Raw genomic sequence first — 16,414 nt, 5'->3', positions numbered from 1 at the left:
AAAGAGAGATAAATTAAAATATCTAAAAATATATAGGATGCACCATTTGAAAATACTAATTTTTCTGTTGCACCTGAAAAATAGAACACTCTGTGTAGGTGAAAGTAATTTGCGTGTATGGTCCTAAAAAAACCGTACAACTTCCCTGTAGCTTCTGATAACTGATAACTAATGAGTAGAGTCCGAAATTTATGAGATTTGCATATTGATGACTGTTCATACTACACCTAAATGCTTTCGGATCTAGGCCAATTAGGTAAATAGGAATTGATTGACACATATTAAATTTTGCATATTTTGCATGTATCAATATTTTTCACATATTTTCGTATCTTTTGCATATTTTCACATATTCTGCCAATTTTTAGATTTTCGAAGCATACCGCAAATTTTTTATTGCAAGTGTCGGCGCTTTTAACTTCTAAAGGTCGAAATCTATATACATGACAATGTCTTTGGTTAAATCTCGAAAATTGTCAAAAACAATCGAAAATTTCAAAATGGGGTGTATTGAAAAATTGAGTTATTGAAAAAGTTGCTTAAAAAATCCCAAACAATTCTCAGATATACATATATTTTAAAAGGAACTAGCCCCGCCCACCCACCCTCTTTTTTATTAGAGGGCATGTCATTTGCCAAAATCGGTCTTATTTTAGCAGGTACTAGCCCCGCTCACCCGCCCTCTCTGTTCTTAGAGGTATCTCATCTGCCAAAATCAGTTTTATCTTAGCAGGTACTAGCCCCGCCGGCCCACCCTCTCTTTTTTACAGGCTATGTCATTTGCTACAATCGATATTATTTTAACCCGCCCACCTACCTTCTATTTTATTAGAAGGATCACGTTTGTCAAAATCAGTCTTATCTTAGCAACTACTAAGTTTAACTTTTTCTTACAGAGTTCTAACTTAGCATTAAAAAAGTAAAGGGAAATATAGGACAACTTATAAATAAAAATTTTAAGGAAGTACTAGAAAAGAATCAATTTTGTTATCAAAGGTAGCTAAAATATATAATGGAGGTTCTAGTAGTGAGGTTAACAGCACGAAATTTAATTAGCGCTCTTGTTTGCACCCATTACATCAGTGGATGTAAAGAGGAGTTTCTCCACCTATAAACAAATTTTGTGTGATAGGCGACTTAATTTTTTAATTGAAAACATTGAAAAACATATAGTTGCAAGTTATAAGTTATAATATTAATGCCGACATTTAAGTGTTTTTTGATGTATCATTGTACTCGTTTTTTTTACAAATATTTGTTATTTAGTCGCGTTTTTTTTTGTAAAATAAAGTTTTTAAAATATGGCACAATATTGTTTTAAATTAAACCTATTAGACTTATGGATATACTACCAGTTTATTGTATGGTCAATAAAAAAAAAGTACAAAATGTATGCCTATTTTTATAAAAAAATTTCATATTTTCGTAAAATTAAAACATATTTTCTTATTTTTTCTGCACATATATACCTACACATATGTTGGCCAAATTTCGTGCATAAAATTCCGGACTCTACTAATGAGGTATCAAGGAGCGCAAGCTTAGTCACTTCCTCTGTAGAAACTTATATGTATGTACATTTTCCAACCTAAGATTTCAAAGTATTCGGCTTTGCAGTTTCTGATTTAATATATCTAATATTTATTTTTTTGTATTTATTTTATTAATAACAAAATTTTGAGGAGATGGTGTGAACGTTCTTGATTTGGCCAGTAAAATATATAAATTGCTTCATTCGTTAATTTTTTCGAGTAACGACGGGCCTTCGCTAATAAGTTATTATGCCATTGGCACGACGTTCACAAGTTACAAAGTTATGCGTCCGTCATTTATAAGTACAATGTTCAGAATTTACAAAGCACGGTGTTTCTTTTCACATTTAGTTAAAATAAATGAATACTGAATAGAAAATCGTACATCATTTTAAAGTACAACGTTCGTCCACACTGCTAATGTATCATAATCTTTTATGGTATATGGTAAAAAATCCTAACGTTTGTGTAAAGTTACCTAGACAAACTTTCCCTTAGTTAAAAAGAAATAGGTATCGACTGTTAAAATACATGGAAAGGGGTATGCTATGCGTATCAATAAAATACATTGCCTAATTCATAATTTTTTTTGAGTTACCCTCTATAAGTAATCCTAAAAAATATTTATACATTTATAATATGATAAAATTATATCGTATTTATAATATGATAAAATTTTAAGATGATGTCATCATTCGTTTTGTTGGGGATATACGGATAAATTATGATTAACGTGCTCGTGACACCCTTAAAAAGTTTGCAAGATTTCAAACCATTGGGTTTTGCAGTTTCAAAGTTAGTTTGCAAAATGTTACTAAATTTTGATTTTTTTAAATCTTTATGAATAGGCTGAAAACCTAACAGGGATTCATAAACCACAAGTGGATTTTATAAAATCTAACTTTCAGTATTGTAAATTTTGGAGATGACGTTATCGCATTGGTGGTGGAAATGGAGAGGCAAATTTTGGTTGACGTTTTACTATCTAGAATTTACATGCTATTCCTAATATACATACAAAATTTGACAGCAATCGGTCGAGTAGTCTCAGAGATTATCTGTGGAACAAAAAACGACATAAACAACCGACGGAAACGGGAGATCATTTTTTTCGGGTTCTATGGATCATGAAACGTCGAGAAAACATGAAAGTGGCAATTCGTCCAATGGATCCTCTTACAATACTTCCTTAGCTTACACCCGAGAAGTAGAGATCAAAGCTGATTCATAAACCTGAAGCACACATAGAAATGTGATACTTTTCAAAATTTAAATAATATTTAATTTGTAAAATTTTGAGATAACTAGACAAATTTTTCTAGTCATCTACACAAAATTCCAAAAATACATATAAAAGTTCATATCAAAATTTATTTAAATCAGTTCAGTAGTTTCGCAGATTATTTGTCATATATATATCGACATAGCTAGAGAGCAGACGGACAGACAAATTTTATAAAATAACCTACTTCTAAATTTGCGGTTTATGAATCAGTCTTGATTTTTTATCCTTAACGTCTAGATTTTTGGGAAAAAATTAAAATTTTCTCACAATTTACAACTTATTCATGAAACTGCAAAACACGAATTCTCAGAAATCTTGCAAATGTTTCAAAGGTATCGTAAGTAAAATTGATGAGGTCATCGTCATTGCCGAATAAATCATAACTATCTAAAATATGCAAAACATTATGAGTCTATAATTGCAGTTTATCAATGCGTTTATATTTATTAGAATAGAGGTCACATGGCTAGATTTTGTGATGAAAAACTCCTTTGAAACATACGCATAGCATGCGGATTTACTAGCACTTGAACACTCTATACAAATGATTATTTTAATTTGTAGGGCGTCATCATAAGAAAATCATTTATTTTTTAAATTTTTCGAGAAGGCAGATAGGTTGGATTGTGCTTTAGGGGCCCGGGAAGTTCGGTCTAACGCCTTGTGTGCAGATTTTTGTGCACCATTTTTTTTATTATTCAGGATTAACCAAAGTCTCGGAATTGATAACGTGTATTAAAACTGATTAGAATATGAAGTTAATTCTTCAATATTGAAGTTTAGTATTGCTAAAATTTGTTCTTCAGTGGATTTCCAATGTAGTACAAAATAAAGAATTTATTAATGATATATTGAATATTTTTCTCTACTTCGTTTTTTAAAAATTATTAATTTTGGATTATTTCCCGGTAAACCGGAAGTGCAAAAAAATTGAAATGTCATAAATAAGTGTTTTACACTGTATCATGTACAAGATGTCTCAAACGAAACTACGTGCCTTACATCTTTTCTTGACAACAAATATAAATAAATTCTGTGACCGCTGTTGTTTTTAACTTGAAATGGGAAGCTTAATTTACTACACAAATCCCTATTTTTTTAAATTGCACGGTATATAATATTTTTTTACGGATTTTAATATACAGTAAAGTAGGGATTGCAGTGATGTAAAACACTTATATGTGTTGTATTAGTTCCGATCATATGCGTAAATAACTCTTTTTCAAAACAGTTTGAAACAAAGTACTACTTTATTTCACTCGTCTTGGATTTTTTCATATTTAGAAATATTTTTTTATTAATTAGAAATAAAATAATATATTTATATTATTGGATTCGCAATTGAATCATCTGTTAAAATGCTTTCAAAAATATATACCTTGCAATTTAAAAAAATAGAGATTTGCGTCACCCGCCAAAACCAATTATGTATGTGGTCTTATTTGTAGTGTACTGAATTAAAGTTTCAAACTAAAAACAATAGCGTTTACGAAATTTCAATTTCTATCCGTTCTGAGGACATGAGGCCTTGGATTTTATTTGGGACACCTCAGAGCACACATACTAAAAAAAGTTGATACGAAAAAGATAACGGCGTTCCGGAAATTTTGACCAATCGTATATAGGTATGCCTTACTTCCTTTAAAAATTAAAAGCCAACGATGACACAGCAATTTTATTATGTTACACAATACTCGGGCGTTGGCATGAATGTATTTGCCTTATCATATTTATTTGAATTTCCTTATTCAGCAAACTATGCAACAAAATTACTGCGTTGCAAGAGAAACGAGACATGTCGAAAATTAAGATATTGAAACGCGATAGTTACGAGTATAATAGTTTGTAAAAATTTACTTTTGCCCTAAAATGTTTTAGGAGGCGAGAGTGCAGTTACGAACACCGACGCTCGTGAAATGTTTATCAAATGGGTAACCTTTATTTTAAACAATACATTTTTCTGCAGTGTTTCTATTTAAAATATTGCGTAACATTCCCAGCTGTGCAGCTGTGTTGCCACTATTAAGCACAGACAGCGCGGGAGGAATAACAAAAAATGCGATAGTGCGAAGGAGTGCGAACGAAGTCGATTTAGCGGGTGCCGCACCGACAATAATTTGCGATTGATGTCATTGGCAAATTAATTTGCGTTAAATTGAGTCGTATTAAGTACAGTAGTGCAGTAAACTTTTTCAACTTCTTATGTGTTGTGTGTGCAACATGAATACGGAACAGGCACGTGTTATGTTGATTGGAAAAACGAAAATTATTCAAGAACAAAAAGAGCATTCAGGATTTCTTCGCATTGAACTACCAGGAGCATCGGCGAGGACTGAAGAAAATGTTGGCATCAGAGGAGGCCAAGACCAGGTAAATTTATTTTTAATGTTTGCACGTAACAGTCTGATCCAAAGTTTTCATCTAATTGTAAAAGGGAGGCTGTAAGTGGCGCATGTAGGATATGACAGAGGCAGAAAGCCAATGTTTATTGGAAACGCTTATTAATCACAGCCTCCCTTTATGTAAAGACATTTAGGTCAGACGGTACTTTCATGGAACTTGTGGCAGAGTGGACGGTGAATTCACATTCCAATTATTTTACATCGATAGATGCATTTCTGTTAATTTAAACAGCATCTATTTTAAAGTTCGCAAAATAAATTCAGTAAAAAGCAAATTCACTAAAAGTTGCCAGTTCCTAATTTATCTTGTAAAGAAATCTTTCATTCTTTGAAAATTACATTTAACACGGCAAAAAGCAATTCGTTACATGGTTTGTTATATAAATTATAAAATTTTGTTCAACAATTTCCACATTTTTTTTACTTCGCATGCGTAAATTTAAAAAAATAGTGAAAAGTTATTTAGACAGAACTTTCCTGACCTATTATTATGAAATAGGATTCTGCGAATTTTATTTTTTCATGACAACGCCTATAAGTAAAAAAAATGTATGCACTGTTGAAATTGCAAATAAGGAAGGTTACTTGGTGTATGTTTCAAGTGAGTTTTTCATAATAAAATGATGTGCTAACACTGCTAACGTCATGAAGTTTGTTGCAAGGTTGTATCAATTTGGACAGGTACCAGGGTTCAATAAAATCGGATTTTTTTCAATAAAATTAAATTCAATGTTCACTTTACGGTCACGATTTTTTTGGGCCATTTTACTTTTTCACTTATCTGAAATTAAAATTCAAAAAGTAGAAGACATTGGTTTAAGTTTATTTAGTCATTACAATATAATTCAGCTTTTTCGAAAAATTATAAAATTCCATTTTGCGAATTTTATTTTTGTGGTAACGCCTAAAGTTATAATAAACATCTTTGAAATTTTGCAAATGTTTTAAGGCTATAAAGAGCATAAGAAATTTTTAGTCAAAATATATTTGCATATCCCCTCCAAAAAATTGATGACGTCAGCTCAAAAGTTTGCCAAATAATCCTATCTAAAATGTACAAAATATGATGGGTCTCTTCTTGTGATTTATCATTCCATTCAAATTTTTTAGATTTGCATATACAGGCTGACCCAAAAAATTAATGAATGGGTAAATTCATTTCATTGATTTAATCAGGAACTACCAAACCGAATGCTTTGAAATCTTGCAAATCTTTTAAGGTTATAAAGAGCATAATAAATTTTTAGTAAAAATATATTTGCTTATCCCCTCCAAAAAATTAATGACGTCACCCCAAAATTTTGCTGAATAAATCCTATCTAAAATGTACAAAATATGATGGGTCTCTTCTTGTGATTTATCATTCCATTCAAATTTTTTGGATTTGCATATACAGGGTGACCCAAAAAATTAATGAATTGGTCAATTTATTTCATTGGTTTAATCAGGAACTACAGAACCGAATGCTTTGAAATTTTACAAATGTTTTAAGGTTATAAAGAGCAGAAGAAATTTTTAGTCAAAATATATTTGCTTATCCCCTCCAAAAAATTGATGACGTCACCCCAAAATTTTGCTGACTAAATCCTATCTAAAATGTACAAAATATGATGAGCCTCTTCTTGTGATTTATCAATCCATTCATATTTTTTGGATATGCATATGCAGGATGACCCAAAAAAATTAATGAATGCGTGAATTTATTTTATTGATTTAATCAAGGACTACTGAACCGAATGTTTTGAAATTTTGCAAATGTTTTAAGGTTATAAAAAGCATAAGAAATTTTTAGTCAAAATATATTTGCTTATCGCCTCCAAAAAATTGATGACGTCAGCTCAAAAGTTTGCCGAATAATCCTATCTAAAATGTGCAAAATATGATGAGTCTCTTCTTGTAATTTATCATTCCAGTCATATTTTTTGGATTTGGATTTACAGGGTGACTCAAAAAATTTAATGAATGCGCAAATTTATTTTATTGATTTAATCAAGAACTACACAAAACCGAATGCTTTGAAATCTAATGCAAAAAAAAACATCATAGGCATGCAGTCGTCACGTTTACGACAGCGAGAGAAGTACTGTCTAAACTCTTCAGACCAATTTTTTTGTATTGTTTTTCAAAAACGCATTTATAGCAAAATATAATGATGGACTAACATGTCGTAGATGTAAAAGCATATTGTTTTGTACATTCTGAATAGGAAACACTCTTGAAATCATTAATTTTGTTGATAATATTTGATAGTGTAAGTTAATCGCTTTTCTTAAGAAAAATACAGTTTCAGCTTCAAAATACACCATCCCGAATGGTGAACAAAGTGGTCCTTATGCCGATCGAGAGCTAAGTGAGGATGATTGTTATCATATACCCACCGAGGACAGCAGGAGTAGCAGCGACGAGATTTCTGAAAGCACACCCTTGACAACAGTATCATTAAGACTTCAATTAAAACCTAGAAAACAAGGAAAGAAAGAATTCCTAAAAGATGTAAAAAGGTAAAATAAAATTTTAAAAATATGTAATCACATATTGCAATACTTTATAAAATGTTTATAAAATACACGTAGTACAAATATATTTTGTAATTTCAGATGCGTAAATACCACCCCAAAGTCCAAAGTTTGTCAAGAAAAAGATTCGGAATGGAAAGAAGATTATTGACGTTTCGTCGACAAGAAGATGATCGAATGTATAGGATAACTGTTAGGACCTCAGATATACGGGAAACACACAATTTCGTAACTTGCCCTAACTGGAAGTACTTAATAGTCAAGCTGACGATTTGGAGAAATTTCGTGTAAAATCTTTAGAACTATAACGGTATATTCAATCGGAGGATTATGATTTAAAAGATGTTACACATAGAGAATTTTGACGAAGACATATTAGCGAAAGAATTATTATGTAAGTATTGACTCAGAAGTTTAAGATCTAACTGATGATTTAAACATTTAGATAGCATGTAAGGCTATAATTTTTTTTATTTTTTATGGTTGGGTTTTTTACATTTTTTATTTAACGTTATTGAAATTGTATCGTTGTATCATGTAGGTACTGTTTTCATAACTTTATTTCGTTATCGGCTCGCTGCAGGTTTCATTGGTTTAGTAACTTTAAAAATTTTTAATGTCATGTTTAAAAAATTAACGAATTAGGTCTACATTAATAATAATCAAACGATGTTATTATTTAGTGTGTCTTGATATTTCAAATAGTTAGGTAGTTAACAGCGCAAAAAATGAGTCTCTTTAACATATTTCTTATATTATATGAAGCAGTGATTTTGAATTAGGGCTTTTTAAATCTGCAGTTTGAAAAATTTTTTTCGAACAAATTTTTTACACCAAGTTAAAACAGATTTTACAATTTCTGATATTTTCTATTCGTAAATTTGTATTTGCATTAAAGAATATGCTTTTGATTTATATCTTTCAACGTGTTCATGTGTTTTCACTTGGTGCTTAGAAATCTGTACAACATGGTGAATGCTTAAATTTTTTGCGACATAGTTGTCATAGTAAAAATTTTACGTGTCATTGTAATTTACTGAAAGTAATAGGGTAATAGGTAACAATAAATCTACGCAGTCAACGATACAAAAAAGTGTCTACATAATACGAGATGTTATTGTTATTGTTTCTAATAGAATCTTATTATTTAGCGGAGAAATCACCACTTCTTGATGTGGTAGTCACAGGATCAAAGAAAACGGTACAAAAAAACAAGCATACAGAACACCAACAAAACAAGTAATGACAAGAAATTAAGTAAAGAAACTGAGTCTATTACAATGCTGATACTAGAACATTCCCAAATAGAAACACCACATAAAAAGTCAAGAAATTCTCGAGGAAAACCAAGAATTCCGTCAACGAAACAACTTGAAGCCATAGTTTCTAATCCATCTAAAAGGCAAAAATTAACGTAAGAAACTACTCTATTGCAAACAGTTTTTAAAACTTGATAGAAAACAAAAAAATATCTACTTTAAATTTCTGTATAACGAAAGTACTTCCTGTAAACAAGAATGTTTTTCAAACTGCTAGTTAAACGAGGTCACTGAAGAGTATGGTTAACTTCAATTCATTTACCTTTTCTTTCGGAATTCCTGGGTATGTTTTTTATTTTGTACCTTGATTATATATATTTTTAATATTCTTCAGTCGAGAACGTTTTTCAAACTGTTTTTAAAACAAAATCGCCGTTTAATTGGATTCAATATCAAATTAAGGCTAGCTGCTAGGTCTTTTACATGTGATTTTCAGTACATATTCAGAAGGTAATATTTCCAGTATTAATGGACGTATGGTCGTAAAATTTTAAATATAACATCTCCACAACTTTCTCTACATAGCACAAGGTCAGTTTTGTTAAAAACAATTTAATCATCACCTTTTTTTTTAATGAAATTTTTGCATTAACGTATCTTTCAAAATTAATATCTCAATTATGTATGGAAATTGCAGAACACTGTTTCAGTTGATAAAACTCCATCGTACCAAATACGTTGGAAATGGGACAGTCAAAGTTGTCTAGTAGAAGCTTTTAGATGCTTCTTTTTCTGTATCTCAGTTCCAACAAAAAAAGTGGACGATATGTCTGGTACGATTTTTGAAGTTTGGTGAGATAAAAACGGTGGAAACCGCGTTCCAAAATTTCCATATATAATTCAGATATTGATTTTTTAAAACACGTGAAAGTTTCAACAAAATTTAAAAAATATGAAATAATAAACTATTTAAATCATTTCAAACTACCGGGTGGGAAAAATTACACATCGTTTCGGGTGTAATTTTAAGGCCATGGGGTCCTCTTGGACCCCATGGCCTTATTTAGCCAAAATTAAGGAATTAATCAAAAATTTTTGGCGAATCCAAATTATTTATTAATTTTAAACACAACCAAGTTAAAAAAATTACATAACAATATTAAATAAGCATTTTTCGTTACAGTTTTTTGTTCCAGCATTCCTGACATTCAACAGTACGGAGTAGAATGTACTCGGCAAACAAATCTTTTGTAGGAAATGCAAAAATTTCTTGATTTCTGTCCCTGTTACTTATATAGACGAAACAGCGTCCGCGGGATTGTACTGATATCGATTTTGATAAGGTGCCATTTATAAAACAAAATTTAATTTTTTAGAGAGATTAAATTGTCACACTGACACCGATACTGACGCTTGCAAGTCTGTATCAAAACAGCAACGCCGTCTATAAACTAGTAAAGAATAAAACAATGGTTTTTGAAAGACTAAATTCTCAGAATAAAACCTGCAGGTGCAATAAAATCTCAAAAATATAGACAAAAAAATGGCAACAAAAAGAACCAGGTGGGGTCCATGCGGACCCCAAGAGACTAATTTTTTTTTTTTGTAACAGACTGTTACACCTATACAATTGATATTTTTTGAATGCATAGCAAAAGGCCTTAATTGAAGCTACTAAAAATACCACTATCGTTAAACCAGAAAATAACGGGAAAAAATAGGAAATTGTATCAATGGGGTCCATTTGGACACCACCCGGTAGTTTGAAGGTTAAAAAAATTCTCGTATTATGTAGCGAAACTTGTGGACAGGTTACATTTAAATTTTCGTAACAGTAAATGTGTTAATAAGGGAGATATTAAATTCTGAATATATATTGACAATATCATAAGAACCAAACGTAGCGATTTCTCATAATTAGAAGTATTTATGTACCTTTAGATTTTTGGAATTCCTAGATATATTTTATTTTCTACATTAATAGTTTTTTTATAATATCTATTGTTCGTACAGTTGAGAAAGTTTTTCAAGCTGTTTGTAAAACTAGGTCATTATATAGTTGCATTTAATATCGAATTAAATGGAAATATTTATTTAGGTACCTTTAGTTTTTTGGAATTAAGTATAAGTATATTTTTTTGTCTTCTACTTTAATTTTTTGTAATAATCTTCAGTTGAGAATATTGTGCAATTGAATTCAGTAGAGATAAATATGTATGTATGTAGTGTTAGTTTTTTTGGAATTTTGTCATTTACCTTAATAATTTTCCTAATATTCTTTAGTTGTAGGCCTGGTTCACAAAAATTGTAGTTATATAGTAAACACAAAAAAATAAAATGTTACTGACAGTGATTGCTTTTTATTGCAGTATCAAACATTGAAAATTGTAAATTTTCCCGAGTTAAATATTTGATATGGAGCTTATATTATAGTTACAAAATGGCATAGTGTCAAACTGTGTGTATTGTAAGCTGCATAAGTTTGTTCGGTTCTTTTTAAAATTCAGGATAGGGTACATTTATAAAGGCAACTTTTATTATAATATTTAAGTTATTTATTAACAGTCAGGTACTTCTATGAAAACTAATTCTTTCAACGAAGTTAAAAGTTCGTTTAATTTGAAAGACAGTTCAACGCAGCCATGAAACTAGCCGTAAGATGTGTATAATTTAGTTAAAATTGTAACTGAACATTTTTGTGGCAAATGAAATTATTCAATCCAAACTCAAGAGAAATGGGTTTTATTAAGGACAAAAAGTTGTAGTTGTTCAACGTTTGGTAGTAAAATATTAACAACAATTTTAGAACAGTCCTTTCAAAAACATATTAAAGATTTACGAAGATAGAGTAAATAAAAAGTTTCAGTGTGTGCTCTTATTTATCTATTTAATTTTAAATAGAGTTGTTAAATATTGAAAAATACTTAAATCTATAGGTGATTTTCCTTTAAATTATGTTTAAAAGATATGGCTGTACACATTGTAGTCGCTGTTTTCAATCTTCTTTAAGGTTCTCCGAAAATTTACTCGAATGTTGTCAGTGTTTGCAACTGTATTAATTTATTTAACTTTAAATGCGGTTTGTTAAAAGCTTCACAACTCTCTTTATATATAATATTAGATACAGTTTGTTAAATATTAAAATTACGCAAATCTGTGAAGTGAATGTTTTTTAACGTGAGTTTAAAAGATATAGCTGTGTAAAATTGGTTGCATAAAATGTTAGCAGAAGTTCAAACCGTTGATAATACAGAGAGCAAACCAGTATGTCCACCTATGGGCACATAAGAGAAATGCAAACTCTAAAATCTTGCGAGAGCACACACCCGCAAGGGGTGAAGGGGGAACAAGGAGCATGCTCTTGTAAAGTAACCTACATCATTAATATTATTATTTGGCTTTATGATGAAAATCAAAAAAACAATTTCTTTTCTCAACAAAACAAAGTTTACACTTCACGCAGAGAACACTTGTTTGTCCCGTGGTGCAAAATCTGCAACGACCTTTGTTTCCAAAAACAGGGTAATGACTCATATCATCATGACGCACGTCGTTTAGTGGCTTAGGAACAACCGGATTTTTAATCATCCTGGGACTTCTTGACTCTTCAGATTCGGAGTGCGAGGGTCGTCCAGGTCTTCTTAGCTATATTTCAAAGAATATTAAGTAACATAATAAGAAAACATAAATTATCAGATTTTGCAGTCAATTATATAGACGACATACTGATTTTTTCAAAAACCTTCGAAGAACACATTAATCATTTGTCGCAATTACTAGAAGCAATAATGAATGAAGGTTTCCGATTAAAATTTTCTAAATGTACCTTTGCCTTGGATTCCGTGCAATATTTAGGACATGTAATAGGGTACAAATCAATTTCTCCCCTAAAGGATAATTTGATTTCAATACGAAATTTTCCGGTTCCAAGAAATCAGAAAAATGTTCGACAATTCTTGGGGAAGATAAATTTTTATAATGAATATGTACCGAAAATTTCTATTATTCTGGAACCTCTACATAATTTATTAAGAAAAGGTCAAAAATTCACCTGGTCTACAGAATGTCAAAAAGCCTTTGAATATATGAAAAATTTCCTCTGCCAGCAGCCGGTCTTAGCTATTTTTGATCCGGAATTACCAATACACATTTACACAGATGCAAGCTTACAAGGTATAGCAGCTGTGATGAAACAACCACAACTAAATAATAATTCGGAAATAGAAAAACCAGTAGCATACTTCTCCAAGAAACTTAATGAATCTCAGAAAAGAAAGAAAGCTATTTACCTAGAATGCCTAGCAATAAAGGAAGCAGTACAGTATTGGCAACACTTGCTCATAGGAAAACACTTGAAAATGTTTTCGGATCATAAGGCACTAGAAAAATTGAATATTAAAGCTAGAACGGACGAAGAATTAGGGGATCTCACTTTCTACTTAGAACAATATGACATGGAAATAATATACCGCCCAGGCAGAGATAACTTGGAAGCAGACTGCTTAAGCAGAAACCCAGTATTGGAGCCCCAAGAAGACGAAGAAGATCAATTAAAAATTGTCAATCTAATAAAAATAGAGGATATCATACAAGACCAAGAGGGTAACGAAAATTTAACAAATAATAAAAATAATCTAATATTTGAAGATAATATATATTATAGAAAAGAAAGGAAGGAGAAGAAAATTGTATTATCAGAAGAGTTTTGTAAAAAACTAAAAAAAAATATCCATAAGGAATTTTGCCACATAGGCATAAAACAAATGCAAAGCAAAATACTACCTTACTATACGGCAGAAGATATATCAAAAAATATCGAAAAAGCTTGCAAAAATTGCGAAATTTGCATACAAAATAAATCAAGAAGACATAGTAAAATTGGCCTAATGTCACATCTCGGTCCTGCAAAAAAGCCGTTTGGAGTGGTTTCCATAGATACAATCGGTGCATTCGGTGGTTCACGATCCACTAAAAAATACTTACACCTTCTAGTTGATCATTTTACTAGATTTGCATACATAGTAACATCAAAGACACAAAGCGCGAGGGATTTCATTAAACTGACAGAAAATGTGCTAAGAAACCATAACATCGAAATACTTTTAACTGACCAATACCCAGGCATAAATTCTAAAGATTTCAAAAATTTCCTAGAAGAAAAAAATATCACAATGATCTTTACAGCAGTTAACGCACCATTCTCGAATGGTTTGAATGAAAGACTCAATCAAACTTTAGTAAATAAAACTAGATGTGTACTAAATGAAAAAAAGAACAAATGTGCATGGACAAGCATAGCACATAACTGTGTAAATAAATACAATGAAACAGAGCATACAGTAACAGGGTTTAGTCCAAAATATTTATTACTAGGTAAAGATACATCAGTATTACCAGAGGAATTGAAAAAAAAAGAAAGATAGTAATGATCTAGAGAATGATAGAGCAATTGCCATTGAAAACAGTAAAAAAAATCACGACTACAATAAAAAACTGTATGACAAAAATAGGATAGATTATAATTTCAAGGTCGGAGAACTAGTATATGTTGAAAATGGTAACCGATTGAACCGAAAAAAATTAGATGTATTAAGAATTGGACCTTACAAAATCCTAAGGAAAATATCAAATTCTATATACGAAATAGATACCACACATAGAAAATCAGAATCAAATTTATTTCATATCTCCAAACTCATTCCGGCTCCAAGTACTTCAAAGGAAGAAACCACCACAGGCACTTAGCTATTAACTGCTTTTGCTTATGTATTATAATTTGTACCAAAACTTTTGTACCAAAATTTTTATCTAAGGGGGGGAGATGTAAGGATAAGGATTAATTATCCTCACTCTTATTGAATCTAACGCGCAATTAGGTCGGTAAGTTAGATCTCTGAATGTGATGATTAATTATGGCATGTCGCAATGAGTGACGAAGCAAGTTAGATTTCATGCAATAATATAAAAGATTGTGAATAATAACTTTGAATGTTGTTTCGTTGTTACAGGTAGGATTAGGAATTAGATTGAGTACATTAATAAAAACGTTGTTACAGTTACAGAGAAACAATTCAAGTTTTATTCCCTTCTAAAGAAAAGAAAGAAAAAACGGAAATAACCTCGCATTACATACATACATGTAATATAATAAGAAATATATATATATGTATGTACAACGAACAGTTTGACTTCAAAAAATAAGTCTAACATACAGTTTGGATTCATATTTTCAGTTCCACCTCATAAAGCTGAAGTGGAAACGTGTCTAACATACATTTTGGACTCATCAATTATTCCCTCCAAAATAATCCCTACTACCATTTCCGGTTTATTAAACTATGAGATTAAGAATATGAAATGTTGTTTGCCTATAATACAACGCAATGTTTTACACGAGCAGTGTGCTGATGACATGCATTAAAGGCGCTAACTTATTTAATTTTAATGATAAGTACTAGGGATACTTAGCGATGAGAAAAGGACTTTTATTAGACATAAATGTAGAATTGCATAATCATAAAACAGTAACAATAATAGTAAAATTTGATCAAATTTGACCCTTGACGCGAAATTGCACTATGCAGTTGACTACAATTTGGCATCATAAAATTCGAAAAGTGTTTTATTAACAAATTTATATTTCTTGGAGAGGGGGAGGGGAAGAGAGAGGAAGAGCAGAGAAAGTTACGGTTTATAAAAATCATAAACATTCTTAATTTGTGAATCTGAATTTCAAAACGAAGTATTTTCAGTGGGTAATAGAGTTGACGTTATGAATCGGAACAGAACACTTTTTGATAAATTCCGTCATATTTGTAATTCTTAAGTTCTGTGTATGTGATTTTGTCCATTTGAGTTCAAAATGTAAATTTTGATAAATATATTTTCGAAGTAGTAGATAGGTACAGTTTGGCGTCATGAATCGAAATTAACAAGTAACAAAATTTCATTCGTTTTTGTGTTTAAAGTTTATCTAAATATTTAACGATATTATTAAAGTTTTTATATTTAGAGGCTGCTATGATTCGTGCTATAATTCATATGAAATCAATTTGAAAGTACTTACTATGAAATTGATTTTTGTAAAGTGCTATATCTATACTAATGGTTTTAAAGGGCTGAAAAAATTAGACAAACCCGCGACAGTGATATACTCTTCATATGATTTTTAGCAATACACCACCCAAAACAATTTTTTAAATATTCTCAAAAAATTTAAATACAGTTTGGCGTCAGATATCAAATTAACAAACATGCAAATAATTTACGTTCTTTTTGTCCCGGGTATCTCAAATTTAGCAGAATCTTCCCTAAAAAATTGACATATACTATACACATTTTCTTTAGAAACCGCAATTGTTGCTTTCGTAACCTCACTTCCATCAAATGAATTTGGAACGACTGTCTAATAGAACGGTTC

General features: G+C 30.7%; 1 long non-coding RNA gene across 1 annotated transcript; it reads left to right on the top strand.

Annotated features, from left to right (window-relative positions):
* The first annotated feature begins 4,854 nt into the window (after positions 1–4,854).
* On the top strand, positions 4,855–11,087 carry LOC135144447 (uncharacterized). Its single transcript, XR_010283142.1, has 4 exons — positions 4,855–5,187; positions 7,504–7,720; positions 7,817–8,129; positions 8,887–11,087. It is a non-coding gene; the product is annotated as an uncharacterized LOC135144447 (long non-coding RNA).
* The last annotated feature ends 5,327 nt before the right edge of the window (positions 11,088–16,414 follow it).

Source organism: Zophobas morio, unplaced genomic scaffold, assembly GCF_036711695.1.
Source record: "Zophobas morio isolate AGI-343-1 ecotype UQ-CSIRO unplaced genomic scaffold, CSIRO_AGI_Zmor_V1 ptg000100l, whole genome shotgun sequence".
NCBI lineage: Eukaryota > Metazoa > Arthropoda > Insecta > Coleoptera > Tenebrionidae > Zophobas > Zophobas morio.
This window is presented reverse-complemented; position numbering and strand designations above follow the sequence as displayed.